Below are 25,756 nucleotides of genomic sequence, written 5' to 3' on the forward strand. Positions count from 1 at the left end.
ATTGTTGCTATTATATGGGTATCTCCATAGTCATAAGACTCATCATGAGAGATCCATTATTCCCACGCTAGTTATTATTGACACAATACCTATCATACTTGCCTTAAATCATTCACTGATGAAGCACCCACAACCACCTCTGACAACCCATTCACCACACCTCCAAGCAAAAAATCTAGACCTAACATCCTTCTAACCACACTCTACACAATTTCCATGGGTGACCCTTTGTTCTCACCTGAAAAAAGTCTTCAGTGTCAATCCTATAAAATCCTTTAATAACTTATATGCTTTTATCATCTAGATAGAAGCATGTCATCTACCTCAGCTAATTTTTGAAGTCCACAGACCATCAATCTATTCTCGTGAGGAGCATTCCATAGATCTACCATGATCTTCGTCACTTGCCTTTGGATCCTCTCCACCACGTCTTCATTCCTATGGAATTCAGGTGTTTGGATCTGTGTGCAGTAGTCTAGATGTGGCCTTAGTAAAGCTTTATATAAGAGAACAATAATAACCTCTCTTTCCCTGTTTGTAGTGTGTTCCTCAACAACCACATAATATGATGTGCTGTTCTGGTTATCTTCACAATATGTCCTCTAAACTTCAACTTCTATCATTTCTCCTAGCAATCAATGTCACATTTCATATTGCAGCATCATCCTTCCATGGCCATTTCTCCTTTTATATACCACATAGCAAAAATAACTCTTTAGGATTTCTTTTGTTCTCATCAGCTAGCATTCTTTCATTAGTAATTTCTAGTTAACTTTAGCCTTCTTTCCATTCATACAACCCTTCTTGCCTGTGCCTTCTGCTGCTCATGGGCATGCTGATCACTTTTTTCTGTATAATCCCTTCACTACCTTTTCTTTGTCTGTAACTCTTGCTTAATGAAGCCATTCATCCATATAGCTCCTACCTGATTTTTTCTTCTGACTCTGGGCTTGCTTACATTCAGATACTACTTATATAAATACAATAGAAATAAATATATAAAAGTAAGAGTCCAACAAAGAGGTCTCTCACCATATTTGCATTTATTGCTTAGCCCTTTCTTAGAAAGAGCCATGCAATAACAATAAATAATTCCATTTCATTTGGTGGAAGAACATAACTCAAGATATGAAATACAGTACTAATATCTAAGAATGAAACTGCAAAGTTTAGTAATGAACTGACAGAGAGCTGTAAACTCTGCAAAGTTTAGTAATGAACTGACAGATAGCTGTAATAGGAAGTCTTGTGATGAAACTGTGAACAAGACATGAAAATAAACAAATAGAGAAAAATGAAGTTTTTAAGACATGTGCTAGGAAAATAGCTGACCTGTGTGGTCATCACAGGAAAAGCAAAGGAGAAATCAACCAAGACATTATATGACAGACAATATTGAGCACTGGACAGACAAAGATACCATCCAGAGACAACATCTGAATGAACGAATGCAATGCCAAGTAACCTACTGTTCTCATATTAAAGGGAAAAAAATCTTCATGTGGTGCCATATATGTTAATCATTATTATATGGATATCTTCATGGAGTTAAAGGTTCATCATGGGAAACCCATACTAACTGTTATTAACATAACTGTCATAACCTTCCTTAAGCTCAATCATTGTCAAGGTACTCATAACTACCTCTGGCATTCACCACCCTCCAACCAAAAAATCTAGTCCACACACCCTTACTTGCTATATATTGAAACAATTTCTAGGGATGATCTCTCTCTCTTCCCCCCCCCCCCCCCATATTTCTTGTTCATCAGTCTTATGGAACCATTTAGCAACTTATAAGTTTCAATCAGGTCTCTTCTTTTCCTTTTTTGCACCCCATATACATTCAATCTATCTTCAAAGGGAGCATTCCATAGACATCATCAGCTTGGTCACTCATCTCTCGATCTTCTCTACCACTTCCTCATCCCCAAGAAACTCATCCAAATCTGTAACAGAAATCAAGATGTAGTCATATCATAGTCTTATAAAGAGAAAGATAATAACCCTCCCTATTTTTACTTTCCATGTATTCAACATGCAAGCAATCCTTTAAGCTATTTTGCTAACTTTTGCAATATTCTCTCTGAACTTCAACTCTCTTTCTCCCCACCATCAACCCCAAAGTCTATCTAGTCGAGAAAGTAATAAAAATAGTTTCTTATAATGGGTGATACTTATTTTTGTGGAAAAATACTGGAAAACATATTCCTAGCATGTCCTCTCTCCACAGAAGCCTATGCAGTGATAGTATATTACTGTTGTTATTATTATCATTATACCTGCATGGAGTTTGACTCATTGTGGAAGGTTTTCATTGTATACACAGAGCTCTTCACTTTTTCCACACACTCAGGCATTGCATTTCATTCTCCCACACACACAATGCAAAAAAAAAAAAAAAATCCCTACATCTTACTCTCTTGTTAACACCTTCCTTTATACAACTTTCAGGATGTCCTCTTGTTCACCCTCATTCCTTCCATTCAATGAAGAATCTCTTTTGTATGAATCAGGTAACAACTTCTTACCAACATGTCTTAATCATATAATACTTTTCCTTCCTTTCCCTTCCCTTCAAGATATCCCATGAATTTTATGTTCTGCATTCTCCTTGCCTTACAAATTTCAAAACTGTTCATGTACAACATTAAATTCACCTCACCCAATGAAATAAAGTATGTCTAATGCTATGGTTTTAGATCAGGGCTGTCCAACCTTATGTAATCCGAGGGCCACATTATAAAAAAAAAAAAGATATATCTGAGGGCCGCATCCAGAATAATAAATACAGTACATGTATTAAATTACTTGGAGAGTCCTACCTAGTAGGTAGGATATATTGATATAAGTACCTATATCAATTTGCAAGTAAATTGCAAGAGTAAATCTGTCAATGAACATCTGTACTTTGATTTAATGAACAACACTAATTGCGTACTAATCACGCACTCGCATTCCCCGTGAGTTCCTGGAGCCTGCGCATTGGAACAAAACAGTGTAAGAGTGCTTCTTTGACACATCTAATATTTGAAAAACATGTGGGTATAAACCAAATAATATTACCACATCGAGATTATTGATTAGTGATAGAATTAAAATATCTAATATGCATTCGATTCAAATTGTTATTTTATTTTTTTGCTTGTGAAAATCAAAACCCACAGGTGGGCCGCACAAAATTGCACCATGGGGTGCATTTAGCCTGTAGGCCGCATTTTGGACAGCCCTGGCTTTAGATAAAGATTTTAACAGATTCATATGTTATGATAATAGGATCTGACAAGTACGGATAAAGAGGTGGTTATACTACCACTTTATCCATATGACAAAGCTTTCGTCACATATGACAAAGCTTTCAGACCACATGTGGACTATTGTTTCCAGCATGGTAACGTGACCTGGTTTTTATTGTTGTTTATTTATTTATATTATTATTATTATTACATTAATCTCCATGGAGTCAGTAGACATCATGGGAGGCCAACTCAACCAGCAACATGTCTATCATTGAACTTTGAAATCATTTACACTCATTTACTCATACCTGCATTCACAATGCACTCTGGCAGTGTGTTGTGCTCACCAACTCCATGTAAAAAATCTACTCCTCACTCATCTTGATTCAAGTTCCAAGTATGGTCTCTTGTTCTTCCCACCTTACTGTCTGCTCTTTTTATAATTCCTTCTTTATTAATCTGGTAAAATCCTTTAACCAACTTGAAGGTCTCTGTCATATCTCCTCTTTTCCTCTTATCCATCAAACTATGTGGGCTGGCCTGGTTGGTCGAGTGATTAGTGTGTCCACTCTCCAGCCAAGAGGCTACAGGTTCTAAATCCTTCCAGGGACATGGATGTTTGTGATTATCCTACTATCCGTTTACCATATGTACTGCTGTGACCTGTGTCCTGGTGCAGTATGACCTTTGATGTCTTTGCACCATAAAAATCAAAAATAACTATACATATCAAACTATAATCTATCCATCAACCACTCTGCATAACCAAAACTCCAGAGTTCTGATATCACGTTGGCCATTTTGTTTTTGGATCCTCTCTATTATTTCCACCTCACAACTGGGTAACCAAATTTGGACACAATTTATTTTTTGATGGTAATGTTTTTTAATCTCTCTTACATGAGAAGTTGTTTACATAGGATGTTAGTACTGGGGATGGACAGAAAATTGAGGAGAAAGAAGGAACTTTTTAACATTATGTTTGCAGACCTGTAGATCATACACTTTAGGAAGTACATAAGATTGTTAGAGGAATTAAAGAAAATGCAAGCAGCAGAAACTGAACATCTGTGTGATAGAGAGCGGAGTAAATTGGTGAAAGATGAGACTTGAATGAACCTGATTGCTCTCTTCTGTGCTAAGTCAGGTATTTTTATGGAGCTCTTAGGGGCCTCACCTGAATGTGAAAAAAGTATTCAATGGCTGGATGGATGGATTTGTGATTTCTATGGAGTTAATATCTGTTCAGAGGAAAAGTAATGCTTTGAGTGAAAAAAAAAAATTTAATTTTTTGGATGCTGAAGAGACGATATTTGTAATATGTTAATGCCAAGAGAAATTGTAGGTTAGAATCCCAAGAAGAGAAGTCTCATCTTGTTTAGAGATTTGAGCATTGTCAGAAGAGTAAGACTAGAAGAAATAGGGCTCGTTTGTTGCAAAAAATAAAATAAGATCAAGTTTTACTAGTATTGAAATTAACAAAGCTCTCAGCACTCCATTGAAGAATAGTTTAGAGATCAAATGTAGAATTGTAGATGTTCATATTCTGGAAGTTTGGTTGATTTATGCAGTAAAAAGCTTGTCAAATGAGAAGTGCAGTGCACTTGCTATCAGAAAATCTATCTTTGCCATCAAGTAGAGAAGGTTATTTATACATAGAAAGAACAGGGCCTTATTGAACACCAGCATTTGTTGCAAAGTTTGAGGATGAAGATTCATCCACCATCACATGCTATTCAGATCTAGAGTGGAAGTTAGCAACCGTCCAGTTATAAAAATCAGAAGACCATATGATGGGATCTTAGTAGAATTTTGTGCAAAACTTGATCAGATGGCTTAGAGATATCAACAGAATTCTAAAAATAGAGGATGTTGTAGTATTATAAGCATTATCAGTACTGGATCATGGAGCTCAAATTAAACAATAACAGGCAATTCTAAAAAGTGCCACCTAAGTAGCTAATGTAAGATAACTGAGGCCAGTAGTTTCCTAATTTATTAAAAAAAAATTATAATGTATACATAAACAAAATAAAGTTAAGAAAGATTATCAGATTTAAAAAGTACTATCCCCCACAAAGGGGTTAGATGTAGACCATTAGATCTGTTTAAGTTGGGACAATTTTTATTATTATTATACAGGCACCTCCACGGAGCCCGAAGACTCTTCGTGGGAGATGCAAAGTATCTACATGATCTACCATACCTCTCCTCTCTTTGAACCCATTAATAGACAAAGCGACAACTGACACTGGCAACCCATTTCATTCATTCACAACTCTCCAAGTGAAGAATCTAGTCCTCACACCACTACTAACCGCATCTTTACACAACTTCCAGGGATGACCTCTTGTTCTGCAGCCTCTAGTCAAGGGCTGAAACATTTCCCCTGCAACAATCCTATAAAACTCTTTAAACAACTTAAATGTTTCTGTCATCTCTCTCTCTCTCTCTCTCTCTCTTTTTTGCCTATCAGCCAACTTCTGCAATCCACACACCCTCAATCTATCCTCATAGAGAACATTCCACAAACAACTCGCTATCTTGGTCGCTTGCCCCTAAATCCTATCTGCATCATGTAATGAAATTTCACTTTGAAAGGAAAGCCTTTACAGGCCTTGACGCTTGACAATCTTTTATTCCATCAATGACTAAGAGATTGAGAGCAACCATTCTCTTTGTATAGTAACATCAGTTTTCTGTCCAATTATTTTTTGGTGATGCTCTCTTGAGTTCCTCATTTCCCCATGAAACCTAGGAGACCAGCCCTGAGCATAGTAATCCAGAGGTTGACATATCAGGGCTTTATAAATCTTATGAGCTACCTTAGCAATATTCCCCCCCCCATAAATCCCTAGCTTCATCTGTTTTCTGGAATATAGTTCCATTAATGGGATACTTGTAATCTATTTATCCAGGTATCTACCAGATTCCTTGCTCTTGTGGATTATTTTATTTTGAACAAACCGAAAATCTGCTTTTATTCATCTAGAATAGGGATGCACAGACTGCGGCCCTTCGTTGATTTGCTGGCGGCCCACCTCACCGGGTATTATTTTAACTTTACCAAATTACACGATAGGTAATTTTTAAAAATGGTACATGCACAAAGCAAAGTAGCTGTGACGTCACGATTGCCTGTCTACTTACGATAATCGGTTAGTAATAATGTTAACAAATTTTATAATTCATCTATTTGTCATATGAGTATTTTGTTTTCGTAGGTGCAGTTGCTACAATTAATTATCCCCCCCCCCCCCTAGGAAACGGTAAAAAATAAATTCTAATGGATAAAGCAGGGCCAAGTAGGAAATGCAAACTACAGGATGAAAAACGGTAGTTTCAGGATAGCTGGACTGAAAAATATGGTTTTGTGCAGTTGTTTAATAATATCGTATGCTTGATTTGGAAAAGTGCTGTAGCCATACCAAAAAAAATACAATATAAGGAGACACTATGAAAGTCTGCATTCTACAGTTTCAAATCTACCCGAAGAACTATGCAAACAAAAGATTTCATTTTTGAAACAGGAATTGACAGGTCAACAAGTGATGTTTACAAAACCTATTCAAGATTTGGAAATCGCAACAGAAATAAGTTTTGAAATATCTCGCCTTATAGCAAAAAGGTGCTGACCATTTACAGACGGAGATTTCGTTAAAGATTGCTTTGAGATAACTGCTAAAAACATTTGTCCTGAATCAGCCAAAAATGTTGAGAAAATTCAGTTAAACAGGATGACTGTGCAAAGAAGAATTACTGCAATGTCAGAAAATGTAAAGGACCAATTAACATCTTATTCAAAGAAATTTGCCTATTTTTCATTAGCTATTGATGAATCAACTGACATTACTTCCACAGCCCAGTTGTTAATATTTGCACGTGGAATAACGCAAGAGTTTGAGGTAAGCGAGGAGCTGATTGGAATGAGTTCATTGCCAGATCAAACGAAAGGTAATGACATGTTCACTGGGCTTTTGGGACAGTGTTCCAAAATTGATTTAGATCTGACAAAATTATCAAGTATCACGACTGATGGAGCTCCTTCCATGATAGGAGCTAATTCTGGATTGGTAACATTATTGAAACAGCATTTGGGACTGCACGACGATGAGTTGATACAATTCCACTGTATAATCTACCAGGAGAGCTTGCACCCTAAGAAACTTGGATTTGAACATGTCGTGAAAGTTGTGATTTCAACGATTAGTTTTATAAAATCTGTGGCCTTAATCACTGACAATTTAAAAAGTTTCTTGAAGACATTGAAAGTGAATATGGTGACTTAATTTTTTTACACAGAAGTGAGGTGGCTAAGTCGTGGACAAACAATGGAGCGGTTCCTAAATTTAATTGATGAAATTGAAATCTTCATGACCGAAAAAAACAAAAACGTTCCTGATATAAAAAATCTGGATTGGTTATGTGACTTAGCCTTTCTGGTTGACATTACTAATCATTTAAAATTAGAAGAAACACACGTATAAACCACAGTAAAAATTATTTAATTGTAAATATTTCATCCTAAGTATCTTAGGACATCATCAGTACAGTATTTAAACAAAATTAGGAATAACATACAGTTAGGGCGCATGATTACAATAGAATCTCATGAAAACGTGCATAACGTGCTAAAGTAGTACAAAAAAAAAAAAAAAAAAAAAACGTTAATTATTTAACACAATTTTGTATGATAATTTCCCATACTTTAGGAATAGTAAGAACGTCGTTGCGGTTTAGGTTTGGTCTGTGTAGTAGGGCTTCAGAACTTTCTTTGTATAAATGTTCATGTTTAAATAAAGATCTATGTAAAAGTTTTTTCCCAATGGATCCTATGGTTTGGATTTTCAATTCCGTGTTGAGAGAGGCCAGATTTCTGCGGTTTAAGAAGACAAATGTGGTCTTGATGTTCCGAGATGCGTTTCTGAACAGACCTACCTGTCTGTCCAAAGTAAGATAATTTGCATGAGCATGGAATCTCATAAACACCAGGTAACATCAAGGGTAGGAATTTGTCCTTAGGAGAAGGTAATGGGAAATTATCATACAAAATTGTGTTAAATAATTAACGTTTTTTTTTATTTTTTTTATTTTTTATTTATTTTTTATTTTTTTACTACTTTAGCACGTTATGCACGTTTTCATGAGATTCTGTTGTAATCATGTGCCCTAACTGTATGTTATTCCTAATTTTGTTTAAATACTGTACTGATGATGTCCTAAGATACTTAGGATGAAATATTTACAATTAAATAATTTTCACTGTGGTGTATACGTGTATTTCTTCTAATTATGAACGCACCACAGGTTTCGTTATTTAAAAAAAAACTAATCATTTAAATACGTTAAATATGCGACTTCAGGGCAAAGATCAATTGGTTACCCAACTTTATGGCCACATTTTGTCTTTTCAGTGCAAGTTAAATCTATTTCAAATCCAACTGAAGTCAGGGAATTACATCCGTTTTCCTAATTATTAGAAATTAGAAATTCCTAATTAGAAATTTCCTAATTAAGAAAGTTTCTGAAAAGATCAATGTCAACTTCAAAACTGTATATGTTGAAAATATTGATAACTGGATATCAGCCTTCAAGGATTGGTTTTCTGATTTTAAACAAGTGAAACCGTTGCTAGATTTATTTAGCAATCCTTTTGCCATTTTGCCCGAAAATGCACTCAAATCAGCACAGCTTGAACTCATCGACATTCAAAACGAAGAGAGCCTGCGAAATAAATTTAACGAAGGCAATTTATTAAACTTCTATCGTTGTGTTGATAAAAACAATTATAAATGGTTGCTAGATAATGCATTAAAATGTACACACCTCTTTGGCTCAACATATATTAGTGAACAAACTTTTTCAGTCATGAATATTAACATATCGAAAAATAGGTGACTGATGAAAATTTAGAATCAATTTTGTAGTTGGTTACTACAAAACTCAAACCAAATATCAAAACAGTTGTCAAATCAATGCAATGTCACGCATCAAATTAAATTCGCTTACTTTTTATTACCTTTTTTGTAACAATTATGATAGGTATAAATAAAATAAACAATATATGGTAGATAACTTTCAATTTTTTTTTGCGGCCCTCCCATAAGTAACAGTGGAACTATGCGGCCCTCAGCCTTAACAAGTTTGTGCTTCCCTGATCTAGAAGAACACAAGTTTTGTATTAAATACCATGAGCCTGAACAATTTGGACTTGTGAAGCATGCTATCGACACTAAACACAGAGTTTATTGGAAGAAGACAAGCATCCTTCATAAAAGTTGTTTCATCATAGAATGTCTTTATAAAGAAACTTGTGATGTAAAGAAACTTTACTTCATAGTCCTAACACTTAAACAGGTCCGATGGTCTACGTCTATCCCCTTTGTGGGAGATAGTATTTTTTTAAATCTGCTAATCTTAACTAACTTTATTTTGTTTATATATATATATATATATATATATATATATATATATATATATATATGTGTGTGTGTGTGTGTGTGTTTTAATAAGTTAGGAAATATTGACCTTATTTATTTATCTTACATTAGCTACTCAGATGGCTTCTTCTTCTTCTCTCTTCCATCATCTATGTGGATGATGATGAGGCCGAATTAACTCTTTCCACTTCTGTCTGACCTGGGAGAGTCCGCACAATTCTGTCCAGTTTGGTGTCACTTGTGATTTGGTTTTCAGATCCTCTTTTATTTTGTCTATCAATCTAATTCTGGACCGTCCTTTGGATCTTTTACCTTCCATCGTTGTATTCAGGGCTTTAGATGGTAGTCTTTCTGTTCCCATTCTGGTCACATGGCCAAACCATCACAGTCTTCTTTCTTGGATTTTGTCTATTATTGTTATTTCTTGTTTCCTTATGTCTTCATTTCTTAGTCAATCCAGCAGAGATACTCCAAGTAATCTTCTTAGCCAACTCATTTCAGTAACTAATAATTTTTTCTCTTCAGTCTTTTTGAGATTCCAGCATTCACTTCCATAGAGGAGTATTGGGAGGACCATTGTTTCATAGATTCTTATTTTTGTTACTTGTTTGATGTCTCTTGACTTTCATATTTTATTAAGTCGTCCAAAAGTTTGGGATGCTTGACTGATTCGTCTGTTTATATCTTTTGTAATTTCACCATTGTAATCAATAACTCCTCCAAGGTAGGTGAAGTTTTCTACCTACTCTAGATTCTTACTATCATTTTTTGTTTTGTCTATATTTATGTTTAATCCAGATTTTATACACTCCTCCTTTATTTTATCAGAAATTCACTGTACATTTTCTTCTGTGCTTGCAAGTAATGCAATGTCATCTGCAAATTTTAAATTTGTTACATTTTCCCCATATATTTTGATTCCGGAGTCTTCATTGTTTAAGGCCTTATTGGTTGCTTCTTCCAGTGTAAGATTGAACAAGTCTGGTGACAGATTGCATCCCTGTCTTACTCCACTGTCTGTGTGGAATCAGTTGGTTATGGTGTCCTCCATTTGTACTGCACGTTAAGATTTCTCATACAGATTCTTTATTATTCTTATTGTTTTGTTGGGAATTCCAAATTCTTCCATAGTTTTCCATAGTTCTCCTCTATGGATTGAATCAAATGCCTGACGAAAGTCTATGGAATTTATGTAGCAACTTTGGTTGTACCCTAGTGTCTTTTCTATTAGCTGTCTTAAGGTGAATAGTTGATCAATTGTGCTTCGTCCTGGTCTGAAATCTGCTAGTTCTATATATGGCTTAATTTGTTTTTGGAGTACTTTTGTGGAAACCTTACTTGGAATACTGAGGAGGCTAATGCCTCTGTAATTATTGCATTCTGTTTTATCTCCTTTTTTTTTATAACTGATTTGATCCAATCAGTAGGCACTGCTTCGTTTTTGTAGATTCTTTCGAATAACGTTTTTAATGGTTCCAAAAGTTGCTCCTTTCCTGCTTTTAAGAATTCTGCGTGTATTTGATCAATGCCAGGTGCTTTCCTAGTTTTGAGTTTTTCTATTCTGTGTGCTATTATTTCTTTGGTAAAGATATTTGTTTCCTCTTCCATTTCAGTGGCTGGAATAGTAATATCCTGGGAGCTGTTTTTATTATATAAATCTCTGAAGTATTCTTCCCATCTGGCCATTCTTTTTGTTTTACTTTCAGTTAGTTGTCCCTCTTTGTTTTTGATCGTTATAATTTTTGTTGTCCGTGTCTTATTAATTTGGTCTATTTGTTTATATAATCGATGAAGGTTATTTTCTTTTGATAGCTTCTCTGCCATTTTGCATTTTTCTTCTAACCAGTTATTCTTGTCTCTTTTAACTAGTTTTCTAATTTCTCCGATTAATCTATTATATTCATTTCTGTTATAGTTCTGTTTTAGTTTCATGCTTTTCCTTTGATCACTTAACCTTTTTACTTCATTCGAGATCCAATCCTTTTTACTTTCTCTTTCTGTGTAACCTATTGTATTTTCTGACGATTTTAATATTAATTTCCTTTAATTTGCACCAATGTTCTTCGATGTTTATATTTTGTTTTGGTAGTTCCTTCAGGTTTTTATCTAGTTCTAGTTGATATATTCTTAGAATATTGCTGTCTTGTAGGTTTTTTACATTTAGTCTCCTTTTGACTCTAGAAATGCTTTCAGATTTTAACTTTATTCTTAGTTTTGCTAATACTAGCTTATGGTCTGATCCACAATCTGCAGAAAAGGATCTGCAATTTAGGATACTTGATTTCCATCTTTGGTTTACAATAATATAGTCTATCATATTTTTGGTTTGTTTGTCTGGTGATATCCATGTCCATTTTCTTTGGGGTTTTGGATGTTTAAAGAGAGTGTTGGTTATTGTTAGTCTGTTATTTGCGCAGAAGTTTAGCAGTCTTTTGCCACGTTTATTGCTTTCTTCATACCGAACTTTCCAATTACTCTTGGCCAGGTATCCCAGTCTCTGCCTACTTTTGCGTTTAAGTCCCCATTACAATTAGGAGATCTTGAATTGATGTCTGCTGTACTGCTTTTTGCAAATCTATATAGAACTCCTCAATGTCTTCTTCTGATGATGTCGAAGTTGGTGAGTATACTTGAATAATAGTCAGTGATCCGATTGATGTTTTAAATCTTGCTTTAATTATCCTAGGTGAGATAGAGAGTTTTGAGCCTTTGGTTTTAATATAAGTACTACTCCTTCTTAGTGTTTGTTGTCCTCCCTGCCTGAAGTTAAGATTTTGTACTGTCCATGGTGGAATTCTCCTTTTCCAGTCCATCTGGTTTTGCAGAGTCCAATCATTTCCCATCGGTAGTTGTCTAATTCATTCAGTAGTATTTCCAATGCTCCTTCCTGGTGAAGAGTTCTTACATTCCATGTTCCTATGCTTGTTATGTTTTTCCTGTCTAGTAGGTGATGTTTTGTTTCTAAAACATTTCTGAAAAGTGCCACTCAGGTGGCACTTTTTAGAAATGTCTGTTTTGTTTAATTGCCATTCTGTGATTCAGTACTGATGATGCCTGTGATACTTAGGTGAAACTTCTACAATAATAAAGTTTTTTACATGAATTTTCTTCTTTTTAGAATCCTTTTGATTATACCAACTCACAATATTTTATTATTGAAACAGATATCAAGAACAACTATTCAAGAATCTCCAAACTGATTCATGTTGATTGACAGTGGTGAAATCTTTACCTTTCGTTATGCTTTGTTGAGCGATTGAAATCTGATGGTAATTTGATGAAGGGCAATATACAAGATATATTGCCCTTCTTATGAGGGGAGGTTACTTCATGGAGAGTAGCATAGCTGGAAAAATATAAATGGCAGAATTAGTGTGGACAGGTGGGACAAAACTTAAGTTGGTTGAGAGGAGGAATTACTAGATTCTTATGGAGGGGATTATATATAGAGTGGAGGGAAGAGAGGAAGAAACAGAGGCCATTCCTCTAAGTTATATAAGAGTGTAGTCAAACAAAAAGGTGATGTGTAGATTTTTTACCTGAAAAGTAAAATGCATTGTCAGAGAATTGTGAATCAGTTTAAGGTCCATGTAATCTGTTAATCATATTATAGAATTGTAGAAATATAAATCCATCATTATTTCATAGCCAAATTAATTGAGCTTGAAACTTGAAAATTAATTAATTGATTAATTGATTAATTAATTGAGCTTGAAACAAAGTATTGAAATATAAAATTAATACAGTAAATATATTCTGACAACTACAGTAATTCTATGTTGAACTGACAGTTCTCAGAAACTAGCTCTCAGGGCCTACTGAAACATTTATCAAAAGCACCTGATAAAAGGTCAGTATACAGGATCCTGGGCAGAGTTTTTCTTTTAAGTAATTAAATGGCAAGTGAACTCTGATACTGGTCAGTTTTGAAATGAAGTTATAAATTCACTTTTTTGATTGTGAAATCTGTATAAGGAGGAGAGTGTTAGCAAGGGAGTGAGAAGCAGTTTTTTTGCATGGAGAGTTGTGAATGATTGAAATGCATTGCCTGAGAGTGTGGTCTGTAAAGAATTTGAATGTATTTAAAGCAACAGTATGATGAGCTGTGTGCATAACAAAGGGACCTTCCACAATGGATCTTTGACTTGGGATAATAATAATAAATAATAATGGATTTATATGACTTTACAATGCAAAATTGAAGCTTTTTAGACATTTTCTTCATCTATATTATGGAATAACCAAAATATAAAACTGTTTTGTTTCCACATTGCTTGTATTTAAGTTATTTTATTTTTTTTTTATCGAATACTTCTATCATTTATGTAATTACATTAAAATTATAAATTTTTTATATTGATAATTGTTTATTATTGAAATGGGTTTTATGGGGAAACACTACTTCAGTTAATTTATTCATTGTAGTGAAATTTTATAACATAAAATCACTATAGGTGTCTTAGATTTTATTAATAAAATTATAGCATTTTATAACCATCTGCGGTAGTGTGTTATTGGACTGAATGGTTTCAAATGTGATAATAGCAAACCCGACGAAATCAGACTCTTGCATGTATTAAAGTGACAGTTGCACTTTTTAAGATAGTATACTTTAAATTCCACATTCTTTCTGTGGTTGAATATATTTTTCTCCTTTTTCATTCTTGAAAGAGTTAAGAAATTTGGAATGCTGCTAAGTTCTCCAATGATGCAGCAGTTTTGAGGAATTAAATAGCATTAAAGGGTTGTTATTGAATAAAATAAGAACACATTTTTTTAATTTATTCATTTTTTAATGTAGAGGTTCTTACAGAGCTCTATAATTTTTCATTAATTGTTACTCTGTTAACACTCTTAGGATATAATTTTTGTTTTCGGAATTTTTCATAAAAATTCCAGAACTCTTTAAAGAGAATGGAAGTAATGTGATTAGAATTTAAATGATTAGCAACATAGGGTGCCAAAAGATTATTTGTGTAGTCTAATTCTATTGAGTGCTGATCATAAAATTTAATCTCTTTGAAAGTATTTCACTATTGATCTTAAAAGAAAGTTATTTTTTATTAATTTATTATTATTATTTTTTTTGATGAGCTCAGTTTCTCTTTCAATAATTTCATGTTTATTATTGAAAGTACATGCTTCTGCCATGGTTAGCTACACATGCAACTGTTACATTTATGTTTTTGTTCTGGTAGCACATTTCCTCTTTAGTCTTCTTCCTAATCAACTCAGGCCAATTCATTTAGTTCAGCATTGTTATCTGTGTGCTTGCAATTCACTTTGAATTAGTTTTAGCCAATCAGGTTTTTTATTATGATCACATTAGATTTTCAAATAATGGTCATTACATACCACAGTTAATGACTGAGTTTTACTATTACATGTACTGAAGTGGCAGTTGCATTTTTTTAAGGTAGTTTACTCTAAATTAGTAAAGTCATTTATTATTAAAACTTTGAACCTGTACATTGCATTTAATTCTTAAAAACAATAGCAACAACATATCAGCTTTTTTTTTTTTTTTTTGAATAAAATGAGTGAGAATCCATGTACACCTTAGAGAAATACATCCCAGAAAGAATTTTAAAAATGTACTGTGATCATTGTTATTGATCAGGGAAAATATTGGAACCTGTTATGTATCTTAACTTTCATTAATTTGTGGCTAATTGTTTATTAAATGTGAAATAATTTGAAAGCCATTTAAAAACATTTATCATTGCCTGTCTTCCATCATCAGCAGTCAAATATGAGATTTCTTTTCATGATACTGTTTTATAACTCTTATAGAATATTATAGGGAATATTTTAACAATAATAGAACATATTCACTATTTTAAAATAATAGAATTTGAGATATTTTAACAATACAATTGATTCTTTCTATAGCCAACTTGTAAGGACCAAAGTAATAGTTTGTTATAGTGAATTTCCTGAAAAGTAGCATTGATGCTGTGAGACTTGTAATAACCCAGGGTAACATGCAATACTGTATAGTTCTAGTGAGTGAATTTGCTATAATGAGAATTAGCAAGAGGCAATGTAGTTATCATTAACACTAAAAATAATCATCTATGAAATGTATTGTTATCTTCTTCTTCTAAGTCCATTTTATGACCATTTTCATCTTTCTTTGAAGGATTTCTGATGTCAATATTGTACAACCCTGTCCACTATGTCATCCTTTCATCTTCTCTCTGATCAGCCAGGCATTTGCTTACTTCATATGGATACCACTGATTGATAGTCTTTTTCATTTTATTTTATTGTTATCAGTCAGCAAAATTGATTATAATTGTGTATCTTAACTATCATTTATTAATGACTCATTGTCTCTTAAATATGAAATAATTTAGGAAGAATTATCATTGCTTGTTTCTGTTATGAGCAATCAAGTGTAAAGGTTCAGTAATACTTTTCTTTATGCAGTTTTATAATTCTTATGCATAAAGATTTTCTAATAGCTTCAAATATAAAGGCAATCCCCCCCCCTACATAGCGTATAATAATAATAGATGAGAAGTACAATGTGTGGAGTTGGAACAGATTGTGCATTAACCTACAGGCATGTTTATGCTATACATATTAGTGGATAGTCAGGTAGACACTTTTGAGGGAGATCACAATAGGGAATAAATGAGAGGAAAGTATTTTTATAGATTGTAACACTAATTTCACCTCCCAGATGAAGTCAATGAATACACTCCCCAGTTTGGGCAGGTTGATATGTCATTTGCAGTCACATTCTCAAATGCTGTTACCAATTTCCAAAGCTCTACTGTAGTATGTTTCTCCCATCTATGTGTCTGAGGAAGTTATCCCTGATTAATTCCCAAAACTCAATTTCTTTTCTTTCTTTTTTTTTTTTCACATGTTGTGATTCAGCCTATGTTGTTAGAGTGAACATTCCGTAATGATCACCTTCTCTTTACTTGCTAAACTAATTTATCTCAATGTTTCACAATCTCCCCCCCCCCCAACACATACCCCCATTTTAAGGTCGGCAGCAACAATTTACTAAGTATTTTATCTGCTAATTATTTTTTTTTACTAATATGTACTAATCATTTCATTATCAGTTTCCTGATATGTACCCTCAAGTGGTGCTGAGATTATGATGACAGCACTACGTGATTAAGTTTATTATTATTGAAACTCTATCAACAGTTTTCCTCCAAATGAGTCTATTACTTGTCAGCACTTCAGTATTATCATATCGAAAATTTCATTCTTCTAAAGTACTTCTGACTGAATCAGTCCACATGGACTTTGGTCTTTATCTAGATCTTTTACCTTCCATCTTGGCATCAAACTGCTGTTTTGCTAACCTTTCTTTTCCCATTCTAAGTTTAAGGTGACCATACCACCTTAAATTAGTCCTGCTCACACATTCTTAAATGCAAACAATGTCAAATTCCTTCCCAATGTCTTTATTTTTAATATGATTCTGCTATTGATGCCATCTGTTCAGGCCCCTAATTTTTCTCGGAACTCTCATGTCCATTTTCTTTAATCTTTGAATAAATACTTTATTTCTAAGCCAACTCTCAGATTTATAACTTAAAACTAGTTTGAACACCATCTTGCATATTGCTAGTTTAGTGTTTTGGCTAATTTCCTTCGTATTCCATACAAATTCATTCAGCTGGCTCCCCACACCTTTGCTAATTCTGTTGAGAAAGCAGCTGAAGCTTTTTATGTTCTATCCTATTTTCATAGTTTTTGTCTTTTTATTGCTTTTCATGCCAAATTTATTGCAGCCATTATTCAATTTAGTTAGAGAATCCTGGAGACTTGCATTGGATATTTTTAGGAATACATCATCATCATCTGCATAAAGCAAATAGTTAAGTTTGATATTCTCCAATTCTAATATCAGGTTTAATGCCAGAGATAATGTGCATTCTTGTCTTACACCTGATTTTATATCAAATCATTTTCCTGTATTTCCTTCAATTTTAACTGCTGACTTAAAATGATAAGACTAATTATTTTATCCTATACTTTATATGACTCTTGAAGTCATCTAATTTATTATCATTTGTTATCTAATCTGTTATCATTCCATTCAGTCTGTTGCAGTGTTTCAGTAAGTTTCAGTTTTCACTTGAAATCAAGAGTTAAGTTGGGTGTTTGGAAATGGCTGAAGTATATTGCTAGTGTATTATGTCTGATAATTTCATGTATTCAGAAGACTGGTTGCTTGTTTGCAGGAGAAAAAAAAAGTTCACAGGAGAGAAAATCTGCCATCTCCATTCTTGAAGTCAAGAACCACTATGTTTGTTATATACTCATCACATTAATAATAATCTAGAGTTCAGTACAGAATCAAATATTTGATCAAATATCACATTCATTCTCCATACTTAATCGTTACCAAATGTAAAGTAATTTTCAGATCCACTGGTATGAACTGAAATGTACCCTCAAGTGAACACCACTTGAGGGTACATTTGAGCTTTGGTATATTTTTTTTATTAAATCAAAGGATATTAAAAATCCATGATTATTTAAAACCCAAATGTATGAAACTTAATTAAAAGCTCTCTAATTTATGTTAAAGCTTATGAGAATACAACCATGAGCATTGGAGTTGCCTTGGTATGGCACTGCTTGAAAAAGGTGTGAACTCTGTCCATTAGCCATATGTTCATCTTTTATTGGTACTTTTGATTAAGGTTTCACTCGCAGTTTTTTTTTAAACTTTTTTATTCTTATCAGAGATCAGGCAGAAACATTAAGAGAGCATGTTTTTCAGCAATCCCATGCTGAAACAGTGTTATGCACAAGTGCACTCTCAGCAAGTGCATGAATTATAAAGTTACAGAAAGAGCCTAGAAGGCTTCAATTTAGTAATGTACATAAATTAAAGCTGCCAAGAAATTATATTCTTGCTTTAATCCTTTATCCACATGTAAGCAAACAAAGTTTGCATCTGAAGTAACTTCAGGACTGGGCTTCAGTAATAAGGTGTGACACCTTTTGGCTACTGTGTTGTGTTGCCCTTATATGGAAATATTACTTCTGCATTACTTCAACTTTGGTATCACTTCTGGGTGTGGTTCCCATTGATGAGACCTCAATAAAGGTCAAAACAGGTCTGGCTAATGAGCCTTTCGATAATGCATAATAGTATACATGCCCATAAGGATATGTGCTTTGCATTATGGGATACTAAGGCAAGTGATGTGAATTCATTAGCTTCTAAATATGAGTTGCCCAGTCCTGAAGTTACTTCAGGTGCAAACTTTGTTTGCTTACACTTGGATAAAGGATTAAACCAAGAATATAATTTCTTCACATCTTTAATTTATAGTATAACCAAGTGGAAAAACTTCCAACATTGGTAATGTATAGCTAATAATTGAATGGATGCTAAAGTTTTTATTATTTCAAAGCTCTTTCCTCAAATACAAATTTTTGCCCCCTCAAATATCACTTCCACACACAAAAGGTTGCAAATCTATAACAAAGTGTCATGCATGAACAAATGGTTAAAGAAAAAAAAAAAAAAAGGAATATGTTGTTGTGTTTCTTGAATAGTTGGAGATTGTAGTCTTTTGGAAAAAAACTGTGAGGAAAGGTGTTGCAAAAAAAAACATGCAGAATGAAAGAGAAGAATGAGAGTTTGTTTTGTTAAATTTGAAACTGAATTATGTATAAATGCTCAGCATCTGCCCAGTTCTATTGAACTGGGCAGATGCTGGTTCAATAGAATTGTCATGGAATAAGGAAGAAACAGAATGTCTACGAGAAAATGATTGAGGTAAGTTTGTGATAAAGAAGTCATCAATCAGATTGCCCCTTTCTGGATAGCAAGCATTTTTAGGGTGGACTTTTGTTGTGTTGCCCTAAATACGAGAATGGTATTCTAAGGTCTAGACATATTTGGGATATATATAGTATTCAGAAGTTGTACAAGTGAGAAGTAGCGTCTTGAATGGAAAAGGACAAATATCAAGCATCAAGTTTTTTTTGGAGGCTGAGGAGGTTAGGGATGTGATATGTTTATGCTAGGGAAGGTTAGAGGTGCAAGACAGTTCAGTCTGATCACATCTTGCTTTGGTATATAAGCGTTATCGTTAAGCAGAAGTGAATGAGTAAGATCTGTATTTTGTTAGCATTGAAGTTCATAAAATTGTCCTCATCCTTCTGGAAAATGGTAAGTACATCAATATTTAAGCCCTTGGTTAGGGAATTATGAATAAAATGATGTATTGCCATTTTTGAAGGCTGTGGTTTTTAACTCACCAAATAAGGGGGTTGAAAGTAGATTTTCTATGGCAAGTTGTGAGTCTGTGGAATGCATTGTTAGAGTGGATGGAACTTTGCTACATATAGAGGAGGAAGCAAGGGATCTGAGAGTGATAGTGGACTAGGAGTTGAGGTGCAGTTGACACAAATGTGCAAATTATTATATGGGTGCTTTCATGGAATGTGAAGCTCATCACCAGAGTTCCACATTAATTATTATTCACAGAATACCTATCATACTTTCATCATATACCTCTCCTTCAGCTCATTAACTGTCAGAACACTCGTGTCCACTTCTGGCAAACTGTTCAGTTGAAAAATTTCTTTTACATCAATCTTATATAATCCCCTTTGATATCTTTATAAGTTTTATCATGTCTCCCTTTTGACTAAACTTTGCAACTAACACACTTTCAGTCTGTCCTCTTAGGGATTCCACAGCCATGTCATGATTTTAGTCACTAGTCTCAGGATCCTCTCCCAGGCAACCAAACCTATGTATACAGTAGTCAAAATGTAGCCATATCATCACGGGCTACATTACGAGCAGAAATATGGAGGATAACTTCCATATTTCTGCTCATTATTTTGTACAAATAATCCTTTGAACCATTTTCTCCACTTTCTTTCAGCAGAGAACATTATTATTGCATAATGCAAAGGATTGAGGATAAAAAAGTAATAGTTCTATTTATAAGGCACTAATCAAGTGACATCTGATTTACTCTGTGATGTGTGTTCGCTGGATATCTGAGAAATCTGAAATGTTGGAGAAGTCCAGAGGCAAGTGACTAAGGTTGCCTCAGGATTTTGGAATGTTAAGTATGAAAACATTAAGAAATTATATATATATATATATATATATATATATATATCCACACACATGAGAAGTCACAAAACCTATAATACAACAATGCTCCACATGGGCAAATGGATAAAGGATTAGAGAGAAGGAATCTGTTAACATGTTTCTTGAAAAGCAGGGAATGCATTTATACCCCTATACCATTAAATGCATTTATTCAATAGTATGGGGAAAAGCTGTTCAAAAAAGAATAGCTGTAGATGAAACGAACAAGTTGAAAAGTTGGTTCTTTAAGTTTGGAGTGGAACCGTGTATGGACGTTGACTAGTGGCTGCTTGTGTTCTTATATAATAGAAGAAAGCAGAGTAGCCAGTTCAGTGGATCAGTGGCCTGAAAGTACTTTTAAAAAAAAAGCAATGCAGAAACAGTATATGAGAAAGTGACTGGAGGAATCTATAAAAGAAGGGTCATCTCTTAAGTAGATTGTCCCTATACAATCAAAAATTCTTAGTGAGGTGTTGGGTATGCCACCCTAAATGTGAGAGGAGTATTCTCAGATCATGAAGATTGGGAATAATTTATAAAGTGTTAGGAGTTCATAAATGAAAAAGAATGCCAATTTTTATTTTTATTTTTTTGAGGTTTAGGAAACTGTGGATGTTATGTGTTTGTGCCAGGATAAGCTAGATGTGAAAGTCAAATCAAGAGAGAAAAAAAATGATCTTGATTGGAGATCCAAATGCTATCAAAAGTAGAAGGAGAGTGGAACAGGATCTTTTTTTCCAGGTAATAAGATGGGATTGTATTTTGATAGTATAGAAATTCACTGGATTATCTTCACCTCACTGAGAATGGGTGAGGAGATCCATCCAAGACATTTGTTATGGAAGATCTTGAAGCTTGAATCGTTTGAATACTACAAGGTTTTTTGAATGAAGAAGAGGAATGGAGAGTTCTGTCAGCAGCAGATGATTGATTGGATTTGAGGTTAGTGAGAGACGATCATTGATGTATAGGAGAAAGAGTATCGGTAAGAATACAGATCCTTGGATTTTCCAGTATTGATAGGAAATGAAAAATTTGATAGGAAGCTATGATACTACTACATTTTTCATGTAGTAGTATCATATCCTGTACAGCCCTTTAAGATACATGTCAGGTATTTGATGATGCTGTTATCTTTTTCATTCAAAACACTAGTCTTTTGCGAGGTTGGCAGTCCAGTTACAAATTGCATGAGAATATAAGATGGTAGTTTGCTAAAGAGACTTTTGTGCCAAACATGATCATATGCCTTGGAAATATTCAAACGATTCAAGCTTCAAGATCTTCCATAGACAGATCTTGAAGCTTGAAGTCAGCCATAGACAGAGTGACAGAATCCTTATCGGTGATTGCTAATTGACTAATGAGTCTCCAGATAATAAAGAAGCTTATTGTTAATGGCCTTCTGCATTACTTTTAAGAGTATTGAGCACAAGCCATGAAAAGTTTGGTTAAAGTTGTGGTTTTCTTGATATTTCAAAGGCCTTCTCACCAAGTTACCATCTTATGGTTAGTTACCATCTGCCATTTGTGACTAGATTCACAACTTCCTCAGTAGTCGTTTTGCATATCATGGTGGGTGGTTTCTCTCATCAGCTATTTCCATGCTGGAGTATTCCAGCTCTGTGCTTCCATTTACACTCTTCCTTCTCTGCATTAATGACCTTTTCTCACACTAACTTCAAATCCTGTCTGTAGTTTGCTGATGACAGTATTCTCTATTGCTCTTCATTCGAGAAACCTGTAGTATTCAAATGATTGACACCTCAACAAGTTTTATAGCTGACAGTGTCAACGGGGCATTATATCAAGCAATACTTAGCCTTTATTTGAGTTGTAAGTCAGCAGTTAGAATTGAAGGAAGTACAGGAAGATGGTTTAATGTTAACTCTGGTGTCAGACAAGGATGTACATCATCCCTTCTGTTATTCATTATCTACATGGATCACAATATGAAGTAAAGGGGTATTAAACCTGATATCAAAATTGGAAATGTTAATGTCAGCACTTTGCTTTATGCAGACAATGTTATATTTCTAAATAAATCTGCTACAAGTCTGCAAGATTCCCTGACTAAATTGAATAACTGTTGTAATAGATATGGTGTGGAGGCAGTGACGGATTACCCATTAAGGCAATGAGGCACATGCCTAGGGGCCTCAATCTTTTTGGGGGCCCCAAGCCAAGACATTTTCCTATAGTGTTTGAAAATAGATTAATGTTTTCAGTAAACATCATAAAAATCTTGATTATTTGAAGCGAAAATTTTTCAAAACAATTATTACGTTTTAATAAGTATTTTGAACTGCACGCACTATCTACGCTCTAAATAATGCCACAATACCAATGTCTGCGCTAGTTGACAAGCTTCATATTTTGTATTTTGAACAGCACCGTTATCTACGCTTTAAATTAAACCGCATTACCAATGTCAGCGCATGGTGCTGTTGACAGTTTCGAGGTCATGAAAACCATTTGCATTGCTGAGATAGGGAGTTTCGTCTGGTTGCTCCTTAACTTCATTTATTATCGAATCATGTAAGAGTAAGGTGTTTGTTTCAGAAATAACTTTTTAGTGTGACTTTTCGTGTTTTCATTATTTGAGTGTAGTGCAAGTAAAAAAAAACTTTGTAAAATTGTAAAAAAACTGATAAAAAATGAAAAAAAAATAAAATAAAAAATAAATTAAAAGTTTTATTATTTATCATCCTTTAAAAGGCAGAAAAATCAGAAGTTCAAAAAATTCAAAAGTACAAAATTTCATTTATTTGCCACCTAACTTTTATTTATTTTTTATTCTTTTTTTTTATTATTATTTTTTTGGGGGTCCCCAAATATAATTTGCCTAGGAACCCCAACTATCCTTAATCCGCCACTGTATGGAGGTCAGCAATAACAAGACGAAGACAATGAAAATAGGCAGAAGCATCGAAAATATCAACGGCATTGTGAATGGGGAGAACCTATAGAACAAGTAAAACATTTCAGCTACTTAGGCACAATTTTTAGTGACAATGGTAAATTAAATATGGAAATAGACAACAGAATCAACAAAGCTGGTTTGGTAGGAAGTCAAGATCTTAGAAATAAAACACTTGACTAAAGACTAGAGACTGCAGTTGTTTGAGTCCTGAGAAAGATTAGGGGGCATGCACAGATGGCATCAATGGCATATCATATTAAAGAGGAGGATATTAGGAAAGAACTTGACATTGTTAGCGTCCAGGAATGTATTAGCAGAGCTAATCTCAGGTTGTATGGTCACTTAAACAGAATGGGAGAGAAAAGATTAGCAAAACAAGTGTTCTCTACCAGGTTAGCAGGAAAAAGACCCAGTGGAAGACCAAGATATAGGTGGATTGATAGAGTAAAAAGTGCCTTAGAAGACAGAAATATAAGATCCGATAATGTTGGAGTCTTGACAGGTAATGGATCGTTTTGGAGGAAAATTGTAGATAGGAAGCTAGTGGTAATGTAAGTTTTTCATGTAGTAGTATCATATCCTGTACACCCCTTGAGGATACATGTCAAGTATTTGATGATGCTGTTATCTTTTTCATTCAAAACACTATGAATTCCAAATCTGCATGATTTTAGAATATTATTCTCACATTTGGGGTTGTACTCCCAAAACTCTAGAAGAGGACAGTTTGCTTAACGATGACCTCCCTCTTTCTTTCTCTCTCACAGACTCCTTCCAGTCTGTGAGAGAGAAAGTTTTGTTCATCTTTTCTGTGTGATTAATGCAAAAAAAAATACAAGTCTGACCAAAGAAAGAAACAAAAATAATTTGCAGAATTTATCCCACTTGACACCTTTTTCACTGCTAGAGAACACAGGCATGGAGTGATTCGGGGAAGAGCATCTTGTGAGAAAGGAAACTTGCACAAGTTTATGATTTGAGTTATCAAGAGAAAAATGTTCTTTGAAAGTATACCTGAATAGAGAACTGGTTAAGAAAAAATTCAGGGATATTCATGAAAGGATTGTCAGATATTCAGATTAGTAAATTCTTTAATTTATAACCAAGTGAAAAACTTTGAACAATTAGCTCTAATCCAGAGCTCAATCCTCAACTATGAAGGAAAATAAGATATTAGCATATGCTGATGATGTAGTGAGAAGGATAATGATTCCATATACAGAAAAAACGACTGAGTGAAATGATACTATTTCCTGCTTTAAGCGAGTGATTAATCAGTTAACATGATTTTTTTATGTTACAGGAAATTTTTTGTCGCCAATCTGCAGCAAGCAAAAAAGCTGGAAGTCATTAAAAGACATGCAAGTTGTGCTAGTAATGCAATGATTATGCGAGAACTGGGATTCAGCGAGTCTACATTTCGGACTATATTAAATAAGAGCAAAGAATACAAAGAACAAGGAAAGTTGCTACTGGTTCTTTAAGCATGCTGATCACCCAAAATTAGAAGCCATTTAATGATTGAGATGGAGCTGCTTCTATCATTCTGGATTGAGGATTATAACCGAAAAAAGAATACCTCTTAGTACAAGGAATATTCAGGGCAAAGGCTGTCAATATTTTTACATCATTGAAAGAGACCAAATTAAGAGGAATGTGAAAGCTTTACTGCGAGTTTAGGATGGTTTGACCGTTTTAAAAATCTAACTGGGGAATCTGCTAGTGCTGATAAAAGATTCTGCGGCCAAGTTTCCTGAAGAATTGCAAAGGATAATTTAGGGATTATGACGATTGGAAAATATTCAACGTTGATGAAACTGGTCTCTTTTGTAAGCGTATGCCAATAAAAACTTTCCTATCTAAAACTGAAGCATCTCAACCAGGATACAAAGTATCTAAAGATCATCTTTTATTTTTACGCTTTTATCAGGAGGCAATGCATAGGCTTTAAATTCAAGCCTGTGTTAGTTTATCATGCGCAAAATCCAAAATCTAACATTATTTGAAGAAATCAGTACAATTGGAAAAGAACTTGGATTTAATGAAC

At 34.1% G+C, this 25,756-nt stretch overlaps 1 protein-coding gene across 1 annotated transcript in view; it reads left to right on the forward strand.

The window, feature by feature from the left end:
- The window catches only part of GramD1B (GRAM domain containing 1B), a 390,336-nt gene that overhangs the window by 1,005 nt on the left and 363,575 nt on the right, over positions 1–25,756 (forward strand). The window lies entirely within an intron of this gene.

This window comes from Typopeltis vanoorti, chromosome 23, assembly GCF_054136105.1.
Source record: "Typopeltis vanoorti isolate ZY-2024b chromosome 23, IOZ_Tvanoo_1.0, whole genome shotgun sequence".
NCBI classification, from domain to species: domain Eukaryota; kingdom Metazoa; phylum Arthropoda; class Arachnida; order Uropygi; family Thelyphonidae; genus Typopeltis; species Typopeltis vanoorti.